This window comes from Mustela erminea, chromosome 8 (assembly GCF_009829155.1).
Source record: "Mustela erminea isolate mMusErm1 chromosome 8, mMusErm1.Pri, whole genome shotgun sequence".
Taxonomy (NCBI): domain Eukaryota; kingdom Metazoa; phylum Chordata; class Mammalia; order Carnivora; family Mustelidae; genus Mustela; species Mustela erminea.
Window position 1 is genome coordinate 47,742,476 of NC_045621.1, and position 19,442 is coordinate 47,761,917.

Below are 19,442 nucleotides of genomic sequence, written 5' to 3' on the forward strand. Positions count from 1 at the left end.
GTGTATTTTAGGTGGGAAAACACTCCATGCCTTTACAGTGTCTTCAGCCTTGATTCCTGAGGGATGAATTCCCGAGTTGCTTAGTGGCAGCAACTGTGTGCGAACAGCCACCGTCCTTTATCTAGACTGGATTCCTAACTGCCGTTCATGTTCTCCTATCATTCTTTCCCCCACCTAACAGCCAAGAGTGGGAGCATTTAAAAATATAAATCAGATTATGAGGCTCCCCTGTTGGGAATCATCCAAAGCCTTTCATCTTCCTTAGAATAAAATGCAGACTTCCCACCCTGCTGTTCAGAGCCCTGCGTGACCTGCCCTTTGCCTAACTAGGTGGAACAGTTTAGTCTTGAGAAGGATATTACCCCATGGATATACATTACTTAGCTGAAAATCTCTTCTGTAATATAATATTCTTCACTACCACACGTGGTGGGGAAATTTACATTTACCTGCTCAATAGTTTTTGGAAATTTAATTGAAAAATCACTCAGTTTTTTTTTTTTTTTTTCCCTCAGATAATTATTTAATTCTAATGTTTGCCCCTGTGCAGTGCCCCACAGCTGTAAAGTTCATGGTTGTAAAATCCAGCTTGGTTTCAGGATACTAAGCCAAAAGTACATAGCACATCCTTTCTTGAAAAGCAGTAATGCACACATTGCATTGGAAATATCTTTTAGAGGCGCTCCTGAACAAATTATATGTCGACTGGGAAGGAGCTCAGAGTATGCCACTTCTATAGAAGAGTCTTGAGCTGAAGGCAGTTGAGAATCAACAGATGCAGAAAGAGTTCTTGCCTTCCTCTTATCTGCCTAAAAGCAAGGCCTAAAGAAAGGAACTCCCCTCCATTTTCCCACCCACATATCAAGAGAGAAGAACAATGCTTATCTTCAAAAATGCGGAGTCCACACCAAGATGAGTTTGTATAAACAGACCTTACTAAAATAGGCCCTCTATTATTATTATATTATTTATTATTATTTCCTAGTAACTGCCCCCAAATGTATCATCCCTTAAAGGCCAGACCTTCATTTCTTTGTTAAAAGGGTATATAAACCTCTGAATCTAACTGCTTCTTTGAGTTTCACTTTTTTCTGTAAACTTCTCTGCATGTGAATATTAATAAAATGTATGTACCTTTTTCCCTGTTAAACTGTCTATTGTTCATGAAATTTGTAGGCCACCAACCTTAAACTTTGAGGGTAGAGGAAAAGTTTTTCCTCCCTGACAAATACATTTATACTTGTAGTAGGGTTTTTAACCCATGAGCCACCCAGGTGCCCCTACTTGTGGTAGGGTTTTTAAATGGTTTTTAAATGGAACCAGAAGATATTAAATACCGTAGCACTTCAAAGGAAGTGCTAGACTATAGTTAGAATTAACAAAGTGGTGTCACAAAAACTTAACCTTTCACCCACATTGAGGGTATAACTACTGGGGTTTTTAGAGAGGTAGAGGTGTTTGTGAGCTTTGGGTCTGAAAATTAAATAGAAAAAAGATTTTCTTTTTAGGGAGGAGTGAATAGGACTAGCAAGAACTCTGTGGGAAGCAGGGCAAGTGGGGGGTGTATGTAAGCAGACAGCATGATCAGGGAAATTTAACAGGGAATGTTTCTCTAGGGGGTCAGCTGATTCTTGGAATGAACCAAGAAAGGGGATGTTTTGCACCTGACTGCTCTAGTGCTTGCTCAGACTTGGGGACAAGCCCAAGTTTAGGGATGTGTAGGGAGTAGAGAAGCCTGACTAAAGTTTGGTCAAACCGGTTTACTGGGTAATGAACAGTTTTAAGTCCTTGGTCAAAGGGAATTACCAGAAGAGCTTACTGCCTTTTAGAAGAGACATAGTGGACCGGGATCTGCTTTCTGTGTGGGATATATGTAAATTGAGAGGCTAGCTTAAAGTGGCCTATGGTAGCAAATAAAATAAAATATAAAAATAAATTAAATTAAAATAAAATAAAAGAAGGGAGCTACTATTTAAAGAAAATAATTGCACTTAGAGTTAGTTAAGGTAGAGAATATTTACCTGGCCTTCTTATGAAAGAGATCTTAGCTAACAGGACCATCTGAAAGAATGAATGGACTTTGGCAGAGAAGCTGATGGTGCTACTAGGTTATCAGAGGCTGAGTGAGAAGGATGAAGATCTGTTTCTCTTTAGCAAAGGAAGAGCAGGTAAGAGATTCTGAGATTCAGGTATACAAAGAACTCATAAATGAACTTCATCAGAGAATGAATGAGTTTGCATTTCTTACCAGGCTTGAAAAGCTCTGTTGCTAGGTCGACACAGTGGTACCAGTCACACATGAACCTTCCTGTGCCTCTTTGCTTTCCTTGTACTCCCCTTCTCCTTCCCAGAAGTCATAAATTGGTTAACAAAACGTGTAAGGAAGGAAAACATGGCTGTTGAAACTGGCTTCTCCGAAGCTTTAAATTAAAAGCAGTAATGGTTCCAAATAGCCAAACAAGGAAGGTAACAGCTTAGAGGAAGAAAGGCATGTATACCTGACTTCGGAAATATTCCAGCCACAAAGTAAAATTACCTAATCTTGTTAATTATTTATCTGAAAGTGCCATCAAAATGAAGGATAAAGTTTCAACATGTAGGTTGCATTTTTATTTATTACAGGTCATGGTTAAAAATATTGGGTGTTCTTCAATCACTGGTAAGGCCTTGCCACTTATTCATTTCTCCGTATCACAGTGGAAACAATGATTTGCCTTTTGTTTGGAGAATATTTTTGTTAACATCTGGTTAAGAAATACCTCAGACTGTTTGGAAAACTGTAGAAAAGTGTAGAAACTAAAACAGTCAAATGCCTGAGTCATCCATTAGGATCCTCAAATCTTTTTGAATAACTTTGGCTGAGTCCGAATTAACAGAGTATGATGACTAATCACGTCAATTCTCTTTCCGCCACAACATTACCCCTAGGTTTGCATCTCACAGAAGCTTCCTGTTGATCTCTTCTACAATATTTTGAAATCTCAATATTGATTTCTTTCGGAGGAGCTCCCTTGAGATATCGTGCCAACCTCATTCAGTGCCGACACCCAGCTCACTTGAGGACAATCGATGATCTATTCTGGACCTGATCAAATTGCTTGGTGTTACTGTGATTATGCATCCTCCCGGACTGAGAGCAATCAGGCAGCGAATTATCAGGACATTGACAGATTAGCCTCATCAGTTACCTGCTGTGACCACCAGTTTTCTGTATATTAATAAGGAAAAAAATAGCCTGCTGATTGTCATTTAAATTACATGAGGATATATTTGTCTTTCAGAACTCCAAGGCGTTTAAATGTGATGTAAGATCAAAATTCATTAAAGAAGGCCAAGAGATGTTCCAGCAAACATTTCCCAAGAGGTTTAAGTGTAACACTTGCATAGTAGAGTAGATAAGTACATTTTGTGCTTCATCATTTTCAATATGAAACACAATTTAAACCAAAAAACGTTTATGTAAGCATTGACTCTGGGTAAAAGACTATGCTGGGCCCTGTGAATAAAAAGATGTCTTGTGGGCACGTACCTTCCAGTGCACACTGGTGGCTTCTCGATGCCAGGTCTGCAACTCTTCTGAGAACTTTCTTTGGCCGTGGGACTTGCTCAGTGAGCATGCAGAGCAGGCTGGAAGAATCAGGGAGTTGATGCCCTGGGAACAGCCCCAGCCAGTGACAAATAGGGGCTTTCTTGGCCCTCAGATGGGACAATTCTTGGGTGTATGCTGCACCATCTCTTAGAGATACCCAGTAGGACTCTCTCAGTAACCCAGAGTGCTTGATGCTCATTAACTTACCCTACACTGGCTTTCTTCCCTTGCCTGCCTCACTCGTCCACTCTCCTGATGGGTGCTTCCTGGGATCACTTTCCAAATTAACTACCTGCACCCAAATCCTTGTAACAGATTGTGCTTCTGAGGAATTCACCCCAAGAGAGCAGATAAGCACAAGGCAAGTGAAATAACCAGCAAACTAGCTGTTTAAAGTAAGAACAGAGTGTATAAGGGAAATAATAGTAGAAGCAGTAAAGTTTTGGGCTTTACTCTTACTTTACTCTGTGCTAGAAATTATGCAAAGCACTTTTACACATTCTATTGCATTTAATAATTAGAAAACCCCTGGGGTGCCTGGATGGCTCAGTGGTTAAGCCTCTGCCTTCGGCTCAGGTCATGATCCCAGGGTCCTGGGATCGAGCCCCGCATCAGCCTCCCTGCTCAGTGGGGAGCCTGCTTCTCCCTCTCCCACTCCCCCTGCTTGTGTTTCCTCTCTCTGTGTCTCTGTCAGACAAGTAAATAATATCTAAAAAATAAAAAAAGGTAGGTACTCTTATAACTCAGAGGTACAGAGAGGTTAAGATGCTTAAGATCACACATATGTCCAGTTGGGGAAAGGAGAATTCAATTGTATTTCTTTGAGATGCAGAAACTATTGCAAAATCCAGTACTCTTCTGCCTCCCTGATGTTGTATGGTTATTGAATCCCAATTTGCAGAGCTCCCCAGGTGGGGAGCACGGAGGCACTAGGTCCTGAGTCGCCTTAGAAGTTCATGAGACAACTGAGGAACAACTGAGGGGATCCCTCAGGTTGCTTGGTATTCTAACAAGAAAGGAATGTTAACAGTGTGAGCAAAGCTGTGGTCTGGAAACATCAGAGGAACTCCAGCCATCCAGAACCCTACCCAGACACCCCCAGTGCATCTGTAGTCCATGTGTGGCCACTGTTCGGGAAGTAAAATTGGAAGTTTATGTTCTGATTCCATAGACAGACAAACCTCAGTCAGAGTCTTGGCCCCATCATTACTGTTCCTGAGATTTTGAGTGAGGTGAGTTACCTCCATTTTGGAATCTCGGGCTTATTATTTGAACAATACAAGTTATTTCATGAAGCTGTTGTGTGACTAATTCGTTTAAAGAACTTTGCCTTTTGCTTGGCACGTTCAACATATATTAGCTGTTATTTATGCAAACCATGTCTTATGCACATGGGCTGACCCTTTTCATATTTCACAAAATTTAGCCTCTTCACAAAATTCAGGTGCATAAAGCATGACATTGTTTTATTGAAGATTTGTGGAACTAATATACAGAATGAATAAAGAAATGAATTCTTGGCAAGTTGTCTTCATAAGACCTGTTTCTCTGATCCTTTCTTAGTTAGCTGTTAGAGTCTTGTAAGACTGCCAGGTGGGGAGCACGGAGGCAGTAGGTCCTGCTGGGAATGTACCCTGGCATGTGTGTGATAAGACCCACTTTTCTACTGCCCTAGAAGAAGCTCTAGTGGGAATCCTTCTGAAGGCCAAGTTCATGGGTGCCGCCACTCGTTTGGCATGTATGGGAGTACACAGAAATCAGAAGAGACATGCTTAGCTACTAAAAGGCAAACTGGTAGAATAATCCACAAGTTTGGTGCTGACTCCAGATGGCTTGGATTTTAACCTATTATAAAATGTTCTTCGATAATACCCTTTATATTAATATAATACCAGTTTTTTAAAAATCTTAAGTGGAATTTGGAACATGTATTTCCACAAATTATAATCCATATACTTGGGGATATTTTTCATTGCAGTGCAATTTGATTAGGTGTGAAGGGTGTTTTGCACTTAATACCAGCCTTATGCTTGATCTTATGGAAGATTCCAGAGAAATGCAAGCCACATTTCCTTCCCTAAGAAGCCTATAATTTCAGCAGGGGAAGGAAGAGGAGGAACTAGCACATGTTTAATGCAGAGAAGGAAGGAAATGGTGGAGTGGGAATGTTCTAAGGAAAAGGGAATGCAATGTGAACTTGGGTGTTTAAGATGGTTGTGACTTGGGTGAAAGCCTCAGGTGAAATTCATGAAGCAAAGAGTAACATGGACAAAGGTGGGAGAAAGAATAGGAAAGATTTGTTTAGGAGACAGTAAGCCTATTGGCCTGGCAGGGGTGGGAATCATGGAAGGTAGATTTGGGAAAGGGAAGTGGACTCTTACTGGGTGGGGCTTTTTTTGCCCAGGGAAGGCAGTAGTACCCTCCAAACATTGTTCTAAGCTACCATCTTTTCCCCTCTATTGATGCCACAGGATCCTAGCTGGTGTCCTGGAATCCAACCTGTACTGCTTACATCTAGTGAAGTAATATTTAAAATACTGAACTAATCTTGTCATCTTCCTGCTGATAACCCTTTCTCAACTTCCCTTTGCTATTGGGAGAAAGACAAGACCTTTAATCTGGCCTACATGGCTCTTGTTTCTGCTGACCCCGCGTCATCCCACCTCCTTCACACTGTCTTCAGCTCTCCCCCTTTCACACTCTTCCCTCAGGCTCTTTTTCAGTCACCCTGGCCCTGATTCAGTTCCCCAGTGAACCCTTCCACCCCACTAGAAGCTTTGCCTGTGCTGCTGCTTCTGCCCAGAAGGCTCTTTCCCCCCACTATCTTTTTGACCTATTAGCCAATCTCTATCTTACATACCGAAGCTCACATAAAAATTTCTGGGGGATGCTTTCCTTAACTCCTCAGACTATATCCCATATTGTATGCTCCTAAAACACCCTGAACCTCTGTCTCATAAGACCATCTCAATTTGTACTTACCAGTTTATTTATTTTCTTGTTTTAATGCCACCCTACTGGACTGTAAACACCAAGAAGAAAGAAAACACAGCAGTTTGCTCTCCATTGTTTTTCTCGCATGTAGCACAGTGCCTGGCAAAGAGTTAACAAAGATCTCCTAGATTAATGGATGGTTGAATGCATGGATTAGTGAATGATTAATAAATGGACACACAGGAGTTTAGATCAGATTTGATATCTACTTCCTCACTACTATCAAGTTTATTTGAAGAATATTAGTTGCTTGTTTTATTTAAGCTCCCTCTGTCTATCTTCATCCAGTTAGTTATTTTAGAACTGCTGTTTATGAGTTGTGAAGCCAATTCTACACCCACCCTTATCTTTCTTTCCTTTGAGTCTTGCTTGTTTTAAAAATGAGGTGAGGAAAGTAAATACTCCAATTTTGTGGTTCAGTTCACATTTCATTTTCTCTCTTATTCTGAGCATCTAAATGGTTTGAAAAGCCAAACTTTTGCATTTATATTGCTGTTTTCATTGACAGATTTCTAAGAGCTTTAAAAACATGTATTGATACTTACACTAGCATTCCAAACTACCAAAATATATCCACATTAAGCTCCTTTTAGATATAGATGCTATTAATGGATTCCCAATACAGTAGGAACAGTTTCAAATACAGATGGAGGTTTTCATTAAATCCACTAAATTGACTAATGGTGAATTCCTCCAAGAGGCATCTGTCACTCTAAATCCAACAACAACGATATCTGTTCAAATAATATGTGGAATTAGGAAGCTCTAGTTTGGAAGACTAAAGGATTTGAAATATTTGCAAAGAGAAAAGGGTCGGATAACATTACTCTGTTGCTGACTTCTTGAGAAATATAATTAAATCTTCAGCTTTACATTTTTTCCTAATGTATACATCTAAAACTATCTACTTTCCATCAAGCACAATTTTTTTCTGTCCCCTGTGGATTTTGTTATGCCATATTTTAGTAATTTTCACTTAAACACGTTTTCTGATTTCTCTTAGAATTTCTTTATTTGACCATGTGTTCTTAACAAATGTATTGTTTCATTTTCAACCATGTGACCACTTTCTAGTTATATTTTTTAAAAATTTACTATTAATTTCAGCTTTAATTCCACTGTGGTAAGAGAACATTCTCTATGTGATTTCAGTTCTTTGCAATTTGTTAAGACTGGCTACATGGTCTATATGCAAAAATTTATAATTTTTGTAAATGTTTTGTAGGCATTTAAATACATATTCTTCAATGTGTGTAGTATTACACATATGTCAACTAGATCAAGTTTGTTGTGTTATTCGAATCTTTTATACCCTTCCTGTTTATTTTAGTCTGTGTTATCAATTACTGAGAAGTGCTTACTAAAATCTCCAACTATACTTTTGCATTTGTCAACTTCTCTGATTTATTCTGCCAGTTTTTACTTAACTCTATTTTGATGTTATGCTATTAGTGCATGCAGGTTAAGAATTATTGTATCTTCTGAGAAGGTTGGCACTTTCATCACAGAATGTCTCTTCTTACCATTTTTCTTTAAGCTCTTTCTTGTGATTTCAACATAGCTATATTAAGGTTTCTTATTTGGTGGAAAGGGCATTTTACATGGATTTTATAATTCTATTCTTTTATTTTCAGCTTGTCTCTTTACATTAAAGTGTGAGTTCCAAACAGCATATGGGTTTTTTTTTTAAAATCTGTACTTTTTTTTAAAGATTTTATTTATTTGACAGAAGTCACGAGTAGGCAGAGAGGCAGAGGGGGGAAGGGAGGGAAGCAGGCTCCTTGTGAGCATAGAGCCCAGTGCAGGGCTGGATCCCAGGACCATGATCTCAGGGTTCTGACCTGAGCCAAAGGCAGAGGCTTAACCCACTGAGCCACCCATGCACCCCCTCTACTTATTCTTATAGTCTTTGTCTTTTAATTAGAATATTTGGTTTGCTTACCTTTAATACATTTGTTGATATGTTTGAGTTTTCTCTTTGTCCCGCCTGATATTCATTCCTAGTTTCTCTTTTCTAGTCATCTTTTGGGTCCTTGTATTTTATTTTTCCACTTCTTTCTATTGGCTTGTTAACACATATTCTGTCATTTCATATTCACTAATTTCATGAATATTCTATTCATTTAGTGGTTACACTAGAGATAATAATGTGTGTCCTTAACTTTGTTAGTGTCATCTGTAATTTAGTACTTTTAAACTTCCTGACAGTGCAAGAATGTTAAAACACTTGAACTCCATTTAGGTTTTTCCATCTTTTTATGCTATTCTTGTTGTGCATTTCAATTCTATCTATATTTTAAATCTAACATGCCATTTTTATTGTATTATAAAGTCAATAACAACTTAGATTTTTCTTGCGTATTTACCTCTTTCTGCATTTTTTGTTTCCTGCAATTCCGTATCTCCAACTGAAATAATTTTTCTTCTACTTGAAACTTCTTAGTATTTCTTTTAGTCTGGGTCTTCTGGTAGTAGTTTTTCAATGGGAAATATATTTATATTGCCTTTATTTTTTCTTTGCATTTAAAAAGTTTTTTTTATTTTGCCATAATTATAAATTTACAAGGAGTTGCAAAACTGGTATAGAGAGTTCCCATGTAACCTTTAACCAGTTTCCTGTAATGGTTGTGTTTTGCATAATTATGATAGATAGAATTTTAAAGTTGTCTCCCCCAGATTCCCATAACTTAATTATCAATTAGATACTGCTGTGAAAGACCTATGCAGATGTCATAAAATTTATGGATCTTAAAATAGGGACAGTATCCTGGATTGTCTAGGTGGATATAATCTAATCATTTGAGCCTGTGAAAGCAGAGAAGTTTCTCCAACTGAAATCAAGAGAAGCAAAAGAGGAATGAGCAAAAAGAGAGGTCAGAAGATTCAGAATGAGAAGGACTTTACCTGCCACTGCTTCTCTGAAGATGACAAAGGAGCCCATTAGCCAGGAAATACAGGCAACCTCTGGAATCTAACAATGACTGTAGCCAATAGCCAGCATGGAAGCAGAGATAGATCTGCATCCTACAACAACATAGAACTGAATTCTGCCAATAACCTGAAGGAGCTTGAAAGTGGATTTAACCCAGAACTTCTAGAAAAGAGTTCAGCCCTGCCAACACCTTGATTTTGGCTCCATGAAGCCAAAAACAGAGAAATTAGCTGAATCGTATGGTGCCCAGACTTCTGACCTACAGAACTGTGAGATAATAAATTTGCATTGTTCAAGGCCACTTAATTTAGGGAATTTGTTACTGAAACAGTAAAAAATGAATACAATATCGACTTTACAATATCAAATCTAGGAACCTGATATTGGCACAGTGTATGTGTATGTTCTATGACATTTAGCATATGTAAGTTTATGGAACCACCAATGCAATAAAGATATCATTACAAAGAACTCCTCATGTTACCTTTTTATAGTCAGTCACACTTCCTTTCCCCCATCCATTCCTAATCCCTGGGAACTACTAATTTCCTTTTCTGCTCTATAATTGTTAAAATTTTTAAAATGTTAAATAAACAAAATCACAGGGTATGTGACTGGGGATGAGTTGGGTTTTTGTTTTGTTTTGTTTTTGTTTTCACTCACCATCATCTTGAGATCCATCTAAGTTGCTGCATGTGTCAAATTTTTTCTCTTTTTTTTTCCTTTCCCTTTCCCTTTTCTTTTTCCTCTTTTTCCTGTGGTATAAAACACACAACATAGACCCAACTGTAATTATCATAACTATTTTTAAGTATAGAGTTCAATAGTGTTAAATGTATTCTCATTCTTGTGAAATAGATCTATTAAACTTTTCAACTTGCAAATTTGAAACTCTATACCAGTTAAGCAGCAGTTCCCTTTTCTTCTCCCCACAGCCCCTGGTAACTACCCTTCTACTTTCTGTTTCCATGAATCTCATTACTCTGAGAACCTCATATAAGTGGAATTGTGCACTATTTGCCTTTTTGTGACTGGCTTATCTCCACATGATGTCCTCAAGGTCTCTCCATGTTGTAAGTAGTCTTCTTTTTATTGCTGAGTAGCACTCCATGGTATAGATATACCACAGTTTGTTTACCCATTCACCTATCAAAGGATATTTTGGATGTTCCCGGTTTTGGCTACCAATATTTGCATACAGGTTTTTGTGTGGATGTAAGTTTTTATTTCTCTGGGATAAATGTCCAATAGCGCAAATGCTAGGTCAGCTGGTAAATCAATGAATGTATAGTTTTAAAAAAATAATTAAACTGTTTTCCAGAGTAGTTTACATTTTACATTCCCACCAGCAATGTGTGAGAGATCCAGTATCTCCACAAAATTTAGTATTCTCACTTAAAAAAAACCCTTCAGCTGTTCTCATAGATGTGTGGTGAAAGTTCACTGTGGTCTTATTTCTATTTCCCTGACAGCTAGTGATACTGAACATCTTTTCATATGCTTATTTGCCATCTGTACATCTTCTTTGGTGAAATGCTTCATTATCTTTTGCCCATTTTCTAATTTGATTATTTGCTCTTTTGTTGTAGTTTGTCACCAAGTTTTTAATAGTTCTTTAAATGTTCTTGATATAGTTTGTTATGAGATACGTGGTTTGCATGTGTTTTTTCCTAGTGTTTAGTTTGCTATTTCACACTCTTAACAGGGTCTTTCCACAGCAAATTTTTTAGTTTTGCTAAAGTCGAATTTATCAATTTTTTCTGTATGGGTTTGTGCTTTTGATTTCATGTCCAAGAAATCCTCCCAAAAGGTCCGGAAGATTTTCTTCTATACTATGTTCTTAAAGTTTTATAGTTTTACATATTCCACTTAAATCCCTGACCCATGTTAAGTTAATTTTTGTGTAAGGTCATTTAGATTGAGGTTAATGATTTTGCCAATTTAAATCCATTATTCAAGTATTTTTTTAGTCCTATTCTTTTTCTCCTCTTCTCCTAGGATTGCTACAACACATATATCTGATAGTTTGCTCTATAGGTTTGTGAAGCACTGATCACTTGTTATTTTAGTCTATTTCTTTCTATTGCTCAGATTGGGTGATTTCTGTTATTTTATTTTCAAGTTCACTATTTTTTTCCCTCTGTCCTTTCTTTTCAGTTGTTGAGCTATTCAATGAGGTTTTCTGTTTGTTTGGTTGGTTGGTTATTAATCCCTCTTTATGTCTTCTGTTTCTTTGCAGAGACTTTCATTTATTTGCCACAATGTTGTATTTTTTCCTTTGTTTCAAGCATATTTATAATTACATACCAAAGTATTTTTGTGATACTTGCTTTAAAATCCTGCTCAGATAATTCCAGCATCTGTGTCGTATTGGTATTAGTGTCTATTGATTGCCATTTCTTAATCAAATTGATATTTTTCTGATTCTTGTTATTCCAAGTGATTTTTAAGCATACTTGTAGATTTGGAATTTTATGTTGTGAGACTCTGGACCTTAGTCAAATCTTGTGTTTTACCAGACCTCCTTTTAAGCTGGGCTGGTGGGGAGAGGTGGGTGCCACTTCATCACTGCTAGGTGGGGGTAGAAGTCCAGTTCTGTATTCAAACTCTTTTGACACTCCAGCAGTGGACAGATTCCTCATTATTGCTAGGGAATGAGGGAAGTTCTGGCTCTCCAGTAGGCTTTTGCAGTATTATGCTGGCTGGAAAGGGCAGAGGTGTTTTGGTACTGCTTACCATTGGCTTCCACCAGCACTGACACTGTGGTGAGAGAATCAGGGCTGGAGGGAGGGTTGGCCTCATTATACCTGGGAGATGGTAGAATTCCTGGTTCTCCAATAAGCCTCCTCTGATGCTTCCCCATGGGGAGGATACCTCATTACTGATTGGTGGGGGTGGAATTATAGGATCTCCCCTTCCCCCATGGTTTCTACTGACACCACAACTGGAAAGAGGCTTGTTACCAGTTAGTGGGAATGAAAGTCATGTTTACCACTTGGTCTCCCCAGACATCACTGTGTGGGAGCTACAACCTACTTATAGCTATATAAGGTGAAAGTTCAGTGTCCTCAATTGGCCTGTGTTGGTAGACATGAGGTTGGAATCAGGTTTTCCTGTGTTGTTTGCTTTGAGTTGGATGATTCTTATATAAAGTTTTCTGTGTTGCTAGGGTAGGCTGTCTTTTTCCTGGTTGTTTGGCTAGAGGGCAAGCTTTGCTTGAGACTTAGTTGCCTGTACCCACTGGTGTTCTGTGATGCTTCTTCAGATTGTTTATTTGATTTTTTCCCCACTGAAATAGCTATTGATTCAGATCTGAAATGTTTGTGACATAGATTACGGCAGAAATTGAAAATAATAAGCTTTATACCAATGTCATTATGGAAGGCTAGGGCAAATATTTTCAAAGTTGTGAACTCTTAGCTATCCCAAAGCCAAAATTTTACTAAAATCAGATGTTTCTATTTCATGACCATAATGGATAAAATGTTTTTCTTCTAAATCCATGAATAATTAGATATATTCAAGTCAAATATTTATTTGTATAACATTTTTTATCATTAATATATAATACTATATGAAGTATAATAGCAATTTTCTTGATATGTATCAGAAATCACGAGGGAAATAAAACAACCTGGCAATCAAAATCTTGGATTCAATATTTAGAGCTGAATAAAATATACTCTTTTTTCATTTAATATTTATAAAGCAGTCCAATATCCTGTAGATGATAGTGAAGAGCATATCGGGGTAGAAAGATAATGGCATTCACCCCATATGAGCCATATGATCTGCATGAAAATCCTTTTGGCAAAATATTCTCAAGTACAGATTGCACATTTTTCCGGTATTTGTTTGTACTTGATTTTTGGGTAGGAATGGTTCTGGAAAAAGGCACCTAATCTTAACATTTCCAAATACCCATCATCCAGGATTTGTTCAAACAAGAGATGGTTCATAATTACCTCAGAGATTGTTGCTCTTTGAAGTAGGAAGAAAAGGCCATAGATGCCAGATTGAGCCTTCAGGTACCTTTCTCTCTCCTAAGATCCTCCTGAGTTATTCCCATGTAGGGTCATAGTTGGCGGTAAAGTGAATTACCTTATGTTGTTAAATCTTTACAGATTAGTGATTAGAAGTATAGACTTTGAAATCAGATAGAACATGTTTTAATGCTGAGTCCTGCCACTTCTTAAATGTTTGACTTCAATAACTTATTTAGCATTTCAAAACCCATTTCTTCATCTAAAATGGGCAATAGATGTTCTAATAATAATTTAATTGGATGCAATAATCAAATTAGAGTATGAAAGTGTTGTACTTAGCATACTATGTGATCTGTACACTTTATCTTTTGATTTATGATTATAAGGAAAGAAAGAGAAACAACTATCTCTTTACGATATATCTCTTTTTCTGGAACTTATTATACATCAGATAAAAGAAAAATGGCCCCTTTGGAGTAATGGCTGGGGATTGTTAGTGATACTGAGTCTTCTGTCTTGGGAGACTCACATGTTAGCACTATGCCTTTGAGCACCATGCAGTCTGAGTTGGGTTAGCACATGACTCTGCAAAGACCTAAAAAAAAAAAAAAAAAAAAAAATAGATAGATAGCAAGAATGTAAATCTTGAGTGTCAGGTCAGAGCCTTGACTATTTGACAAATGACAATGTAGTATAGTATGGTGGTTAAATTATGGAAACTGGTAACAGGATACCTAAGTTTGAATGCTTCTATCAATAGCCAGCTATAAACTTCAGTTATTTTACTTCACCTCTTTTTATCCCACTTTATCATGTATAAAATAGTGATAGTAACAGAATCTATTTTTTATGGTTGTTGTGTATGTAAAAATATTACTGGATATGAAGTATATAGAACATTGCTTGGTATAGAGTAAGCATTTCTTTATTATTAATTACTATTTATCTCTGATTCACATGGACTAGCACAATATAGCAAAGCTTGGTCTATTCTATTCCTACCAGATAGCTTATTTAAGTTTTAACTAGAAGAGAGATGAAAGAATGGGATTTTCTAGTTTTTATATTTTGTACTATGTGAAGATAGTTTTTGTATGCTTGCTACTTTGTAATATCTTTTTTAGAGAACCTGAGAAACTTGCCTCCAATTTCACAATTGATAAAGAAAAATTTTATAACTAGCTGTGATTACTGTTAATTATTTTGTTTTTGTTAGCAAAAGAAGCAATGAATTCTTGAGGAGAGTTAGGATGAATGTCTAGAGTCAACTAAGGATACATATGTGTGGTTTACCTTTTTAAGATGAGAAGTGGGGCTGGTATTCATGGCTGCCCTGTATTTTCAATAGAGGAAAGAAGACTTCCTAGCAGAAGACTGAGAAACAAATAAGTGTAACATCTGATTATTACTTAATAATATCTTTAGTAGAGAATGAAGGACAGTCTCTGACTGATAACTGTTTCTTTGAGTTCTGGGTCTTTCATTCCTTCCCTTACAAAGAACTGTTCATCCACTTAAAGCCTGGAAAAGAGAAGGAGATTATGCTGAGTGAAATAAGTCAAGCAGAGAGAGTCAATTATCATATGGTTTCACTTATTTGTGGAGCATAACAAATAGCATGGAGGACAAGGGGTGTTAGAGAGGAGAAGGGAGTTGGGGTAAATTGGAAGGGGAGGTGAATCATGAGAGACTATGGACTCTGAAAAACAATTTGAGGGGTTTGAAGTGGGGGGGGTTGGGAGGTTGGGGTACCAGGTGGTGGGTATTATAGAGGGCACGGATTGCATGAGGCACTGGGTGTGGTGAAAAAATAATGAATACTGTTTTTCTGAAAATAAATAAATTGAAAAAATTTAAAAAAAATAAAGAATCATTGAATGGTCAAAAAAAAAAAAAAAAAAAAGAGAAGGAGCTTTTCCTTTACTTTTGAATTTAAAAACCCTACTTAAAACAGCATCCCAGTAGTTTTATACAGCCAATATTTTGAGTACACCTGTATTTTTTACTTATTTTTACTGGTATGTGAATAGACTCTAAAGACAATACTCAGGTTTTAGGCTTGTTTTTTTTTTCTGAGTTGAATATATTGCTTTAAAATGAAACAAAACACTTTATAGAGATATAATTTTCCTATAAATAAAAAGATGTCTTTGAAATGTGAAGATTTCAATGAGTTTTGACAAATGTGCATACTTTTATAACCACCAAAATTGATATAAATTACATCTCCATCAGCAACCCCCCCAAATTCCCTCAGGTCCCTTGGTAATTAATGATCACTCCATTCCCCCAAACCCTAGCCCTAGGCAGCCACTGATATCTTTTTTCATTATAAATGTAGGATTTTTTCTTTTTAAAAATTTCATGTAAGTGATATTTCATTTGTACTCTTTTGTTTGGCTCTTTTCACTCAGTACATCAGTTTTAAGATTCATTCATGTCATTGCCTTTATCAGTTAACAGTAGTTTGAGCTCTCACTCTCTTTTTTACTATGTAGTATTCCATTATTTGAATGTACTATAATGTGTTTATCCATTTGCCTGTTGAAGGACAAATGGACATATGTGTTGTTTTCAGTTTGGGGATATTATGAATAAAGCTTCTATGAACATTTGCTTTTAAGTCGTTTTGCTATTGTATTTTTCCCCACTAATATTTTATATATGTATGAGATAGTTTGTAGGAATATGAGAGGAGATGTATGGATATGGTTGCAACTACCTTACTTTTGTTATTAAACTTTTTCCTGCATTTCTAAAGATGGTATGATGTTACTCTTTACATATCAGGAATGTGGCTATGTGCAATTTGTTTGCTAGTTACTATGTTGTTAGTTACCCAGGACACATGGGAGTGACTAAAGTATTTTTGGTGGTTGTTTCTGCTTTAGTTTTACACTTCTTCGTCCTCTGTGACATGGTAATGTCACACCTAAGAGGAGGTAGGAGTGTGGAGTATATTGAGTACTTCCCTAAGACCAGATAGTAGTATTTTTCACTGGGAGATTTTCTCTTCTTCCCCTGTTCTGTATGTCCCTTTAGTTCTTTTTATAAGTTCTTATTCACTGACCCTGTGGTGTTTCCTTCACCATTAGCTTCAGCACTGAAGTCACTGGGAAAAGAGACATGTTTGTTTGTTTGTTTGTTTAAGAGAGAGAGCATGAGTCAGGTGGGGGGCAGGAGCAGAGACAGAGGGAAAAAGCAGAACCCCCAGTGAGCAGGGAGCCCAATGCAGGGGCAATCTGAGGACCCTGGGATCATGACTGAAGCCTAAGGCCAATGCTTAACCAACTCACCCACTCAGGTCCCCAAGAAGAACTAGTCTGAACAGTAGGGTCACATATTTCAAACCTTTATTGCTTTTACCTTAACCCATGAAATATGTGAGATGAGCCTATAGTCCACAAGAAATGGCTTAATTTCAACAATCAGGATCAATGATTTTACTTGCTTTCTAGATTATAGGGAAATTCCAACTTCTTCTCAGACTTGGGGTTTCCCTTCATTTAGTTGTTTTATGCTTTTACAATCACTCACATCCATTTATTTGGGTTCTGACTATCATTAATATCATCCTAGAAGCCTTCATACTCAGGAATAAAAACCTCAAATACTGCAGCATTCTTGGAAGCTCTCAAACCCTCAAACATTCAATAATATAAACTCTGAAAATCAAAGACCAGTAGATATAGCAGCATCCAGAAATTCAGCTCTGCTTGTGAAAGATTCAGAACATTCAAAAGAGAAATGTATCAGTCAAGGTAGTAATTACTGAGCTCAACAACCTATTGTTAGGATATTAAATTAAGGCCAAATAAGACTCCTAACCAAACTGCCTCTTAAAAATAGTGACTCATAGCCTAATTGATGTGAGAATCAAATAAATATTATGGAACTCCTTTAGGGTGAAGGAATTCCTTTGAATTTAAGTTTCACTTAATGGAATTCATTGAACCTCTTCAAAATTTTCCATAAATTGTCCAATAAAAAGCTTGAAGTCTTGAAAGAGTTTAAATCATCTTTTAAAAAAGGATGGTGAAACTCTTTCCCTCTTCCTCCCGCCACATGAGAGGAGGAATGTAGTGCTGTAAATTCCCCTGTAATTTTAACCAGGGGACCTAAATCTGGAGGAGAATGCCTACTTAAAGAGTGCAAGCTGGCACAGTGCTGCCCAAAGTATATAAGAAAGTAGGTTTTCAAGAGTTCTTATTGAGGTAGTTGAGTGAAGGAACTTAACACATTAAACAAATCAGTCCCAGAGTAAATGTTCATTCAGCATGTGGTTTTGTTTTCCTTACATGACAGGGTGTTGGTTTGGTAAGTTCTTTCTTCTAATTTGGTCTCCAGGATTTACTTATTAATAGGTTGTTTTTTGTTCTTCTTTGGCAATTTAGAAGGGTTTTTACCCATTAAGCAATACTGATGACTTTTACCACTATAACTAGATCCCTTCCAGTCATGTTGAGAGAAGGTTTGAGGAAGTCTTAATGTGAAGCAGAACTTGCAGAGTATTTGGCACCACAGAATAGAATTTTGATTCCTTCTCTGCTACATCTACAGGTGTGTTTTTCATTGAATTGTTAGAATTTTAATTCTCTGCTTTCTCACTTTGAAAGGGGGGGAGATAAGAATAATTCACTTTGACTCTTAATCTCACAAAACAAACTGAGGATTGCTGCGGGGAGGGGGTTTGGGAGAAGGGGGGTGATGTTATGGACATTGGGGAGGGTATGTGCTTTGGTGAGTGCTGTGAAGTGTGTAAACCTGGCTATTCACAGACCTGTATCCCTGGGGATAAAAATATATGTTTATAAAAAAACTTAAAAAAATTTAAAAAAAGAATAAATCACTTAGAGGAATGTTTTATAATTAAAAGAAGTATGTATGCAAAGAGCCAGCTATGTAGTAAATCCTAAAAAAGTTTACTTCGACAATTTATATTTTAGAGGTTTATTTTCTGGCCTTCTCCTCTTTGAAAATTGTTGCTTTCAGATTGAATATGCCTCTGTTTTTGCAAAAAGGTAATATTATCGTAGGTCTACTATGCTTATGATTTTTCTCATATGCAATGCACAGCCCCCAATTAAAACTATAAGTCACATGAAGTGATAAGACAATAAGAAAAATTTAAAAATATCATACAACAGAAAGAGACCCACTTGGCTTTAAAATGTGGAGCAATCAGACATAACATTTAAAATAACTATTCTTAATGTATTCAAGGAGCTAGAAGACCAGACTGGAGATTTTGAGAGAGCCTAGTAACTCCTAAAATTCCAAAAGAGGTTATAAAATTGGAAAATAAAATATCTTCTATTGAGAAAATATGTGGAGAGCAAAAGTAGATTAGATGCAGCTAAAGAAGAAGAAAAAAAAAACACAAAAGAATAAAATATCTAGAATAACATCCAGAGAAGCAAAAGAGGGAAAAGAACTAAAATATACAGGAAGAAAGTCTTACATGCTCATAAATGGAACCCTAGAAAAAAGATTCAGGGGGTGCCTGTGGGTTCAGGTGTTTAAGCAACTGACTTTTGATTTTGGTTCAGGTTATGATCTCAGGGTCCTGGGATTGAGTCTTTTGTCAGGCTCTGTGCTTAGCACAGAGTCTGCTGGAAATTTTTTCCTTCTCGCTCTCTTTCTGCACCTCCCCTTTCTCCTGTGCGCTCTCTCTCTCCCTCTCTAAAATATATGAATAAATCTTTTAAAAAAGAAAAAGAATGTACAGAAGCAGTATTTGAAGTAATGCCTGAGATTTTTCCAAAACCAATTAAAGACATCAATCCTTAGTTTCAGCCTGTACACGTTTAACCCTAAGCATTATCCATTTTACTGAATGCCCGTCAGGGAGCCAGACAGTACAGTTTGCTAGTGCTGGAGAATTACTGTTCATGAATGGAACTAAGAATAGTTAGAAGTGGAAAGTATCTAGGAAGATAAA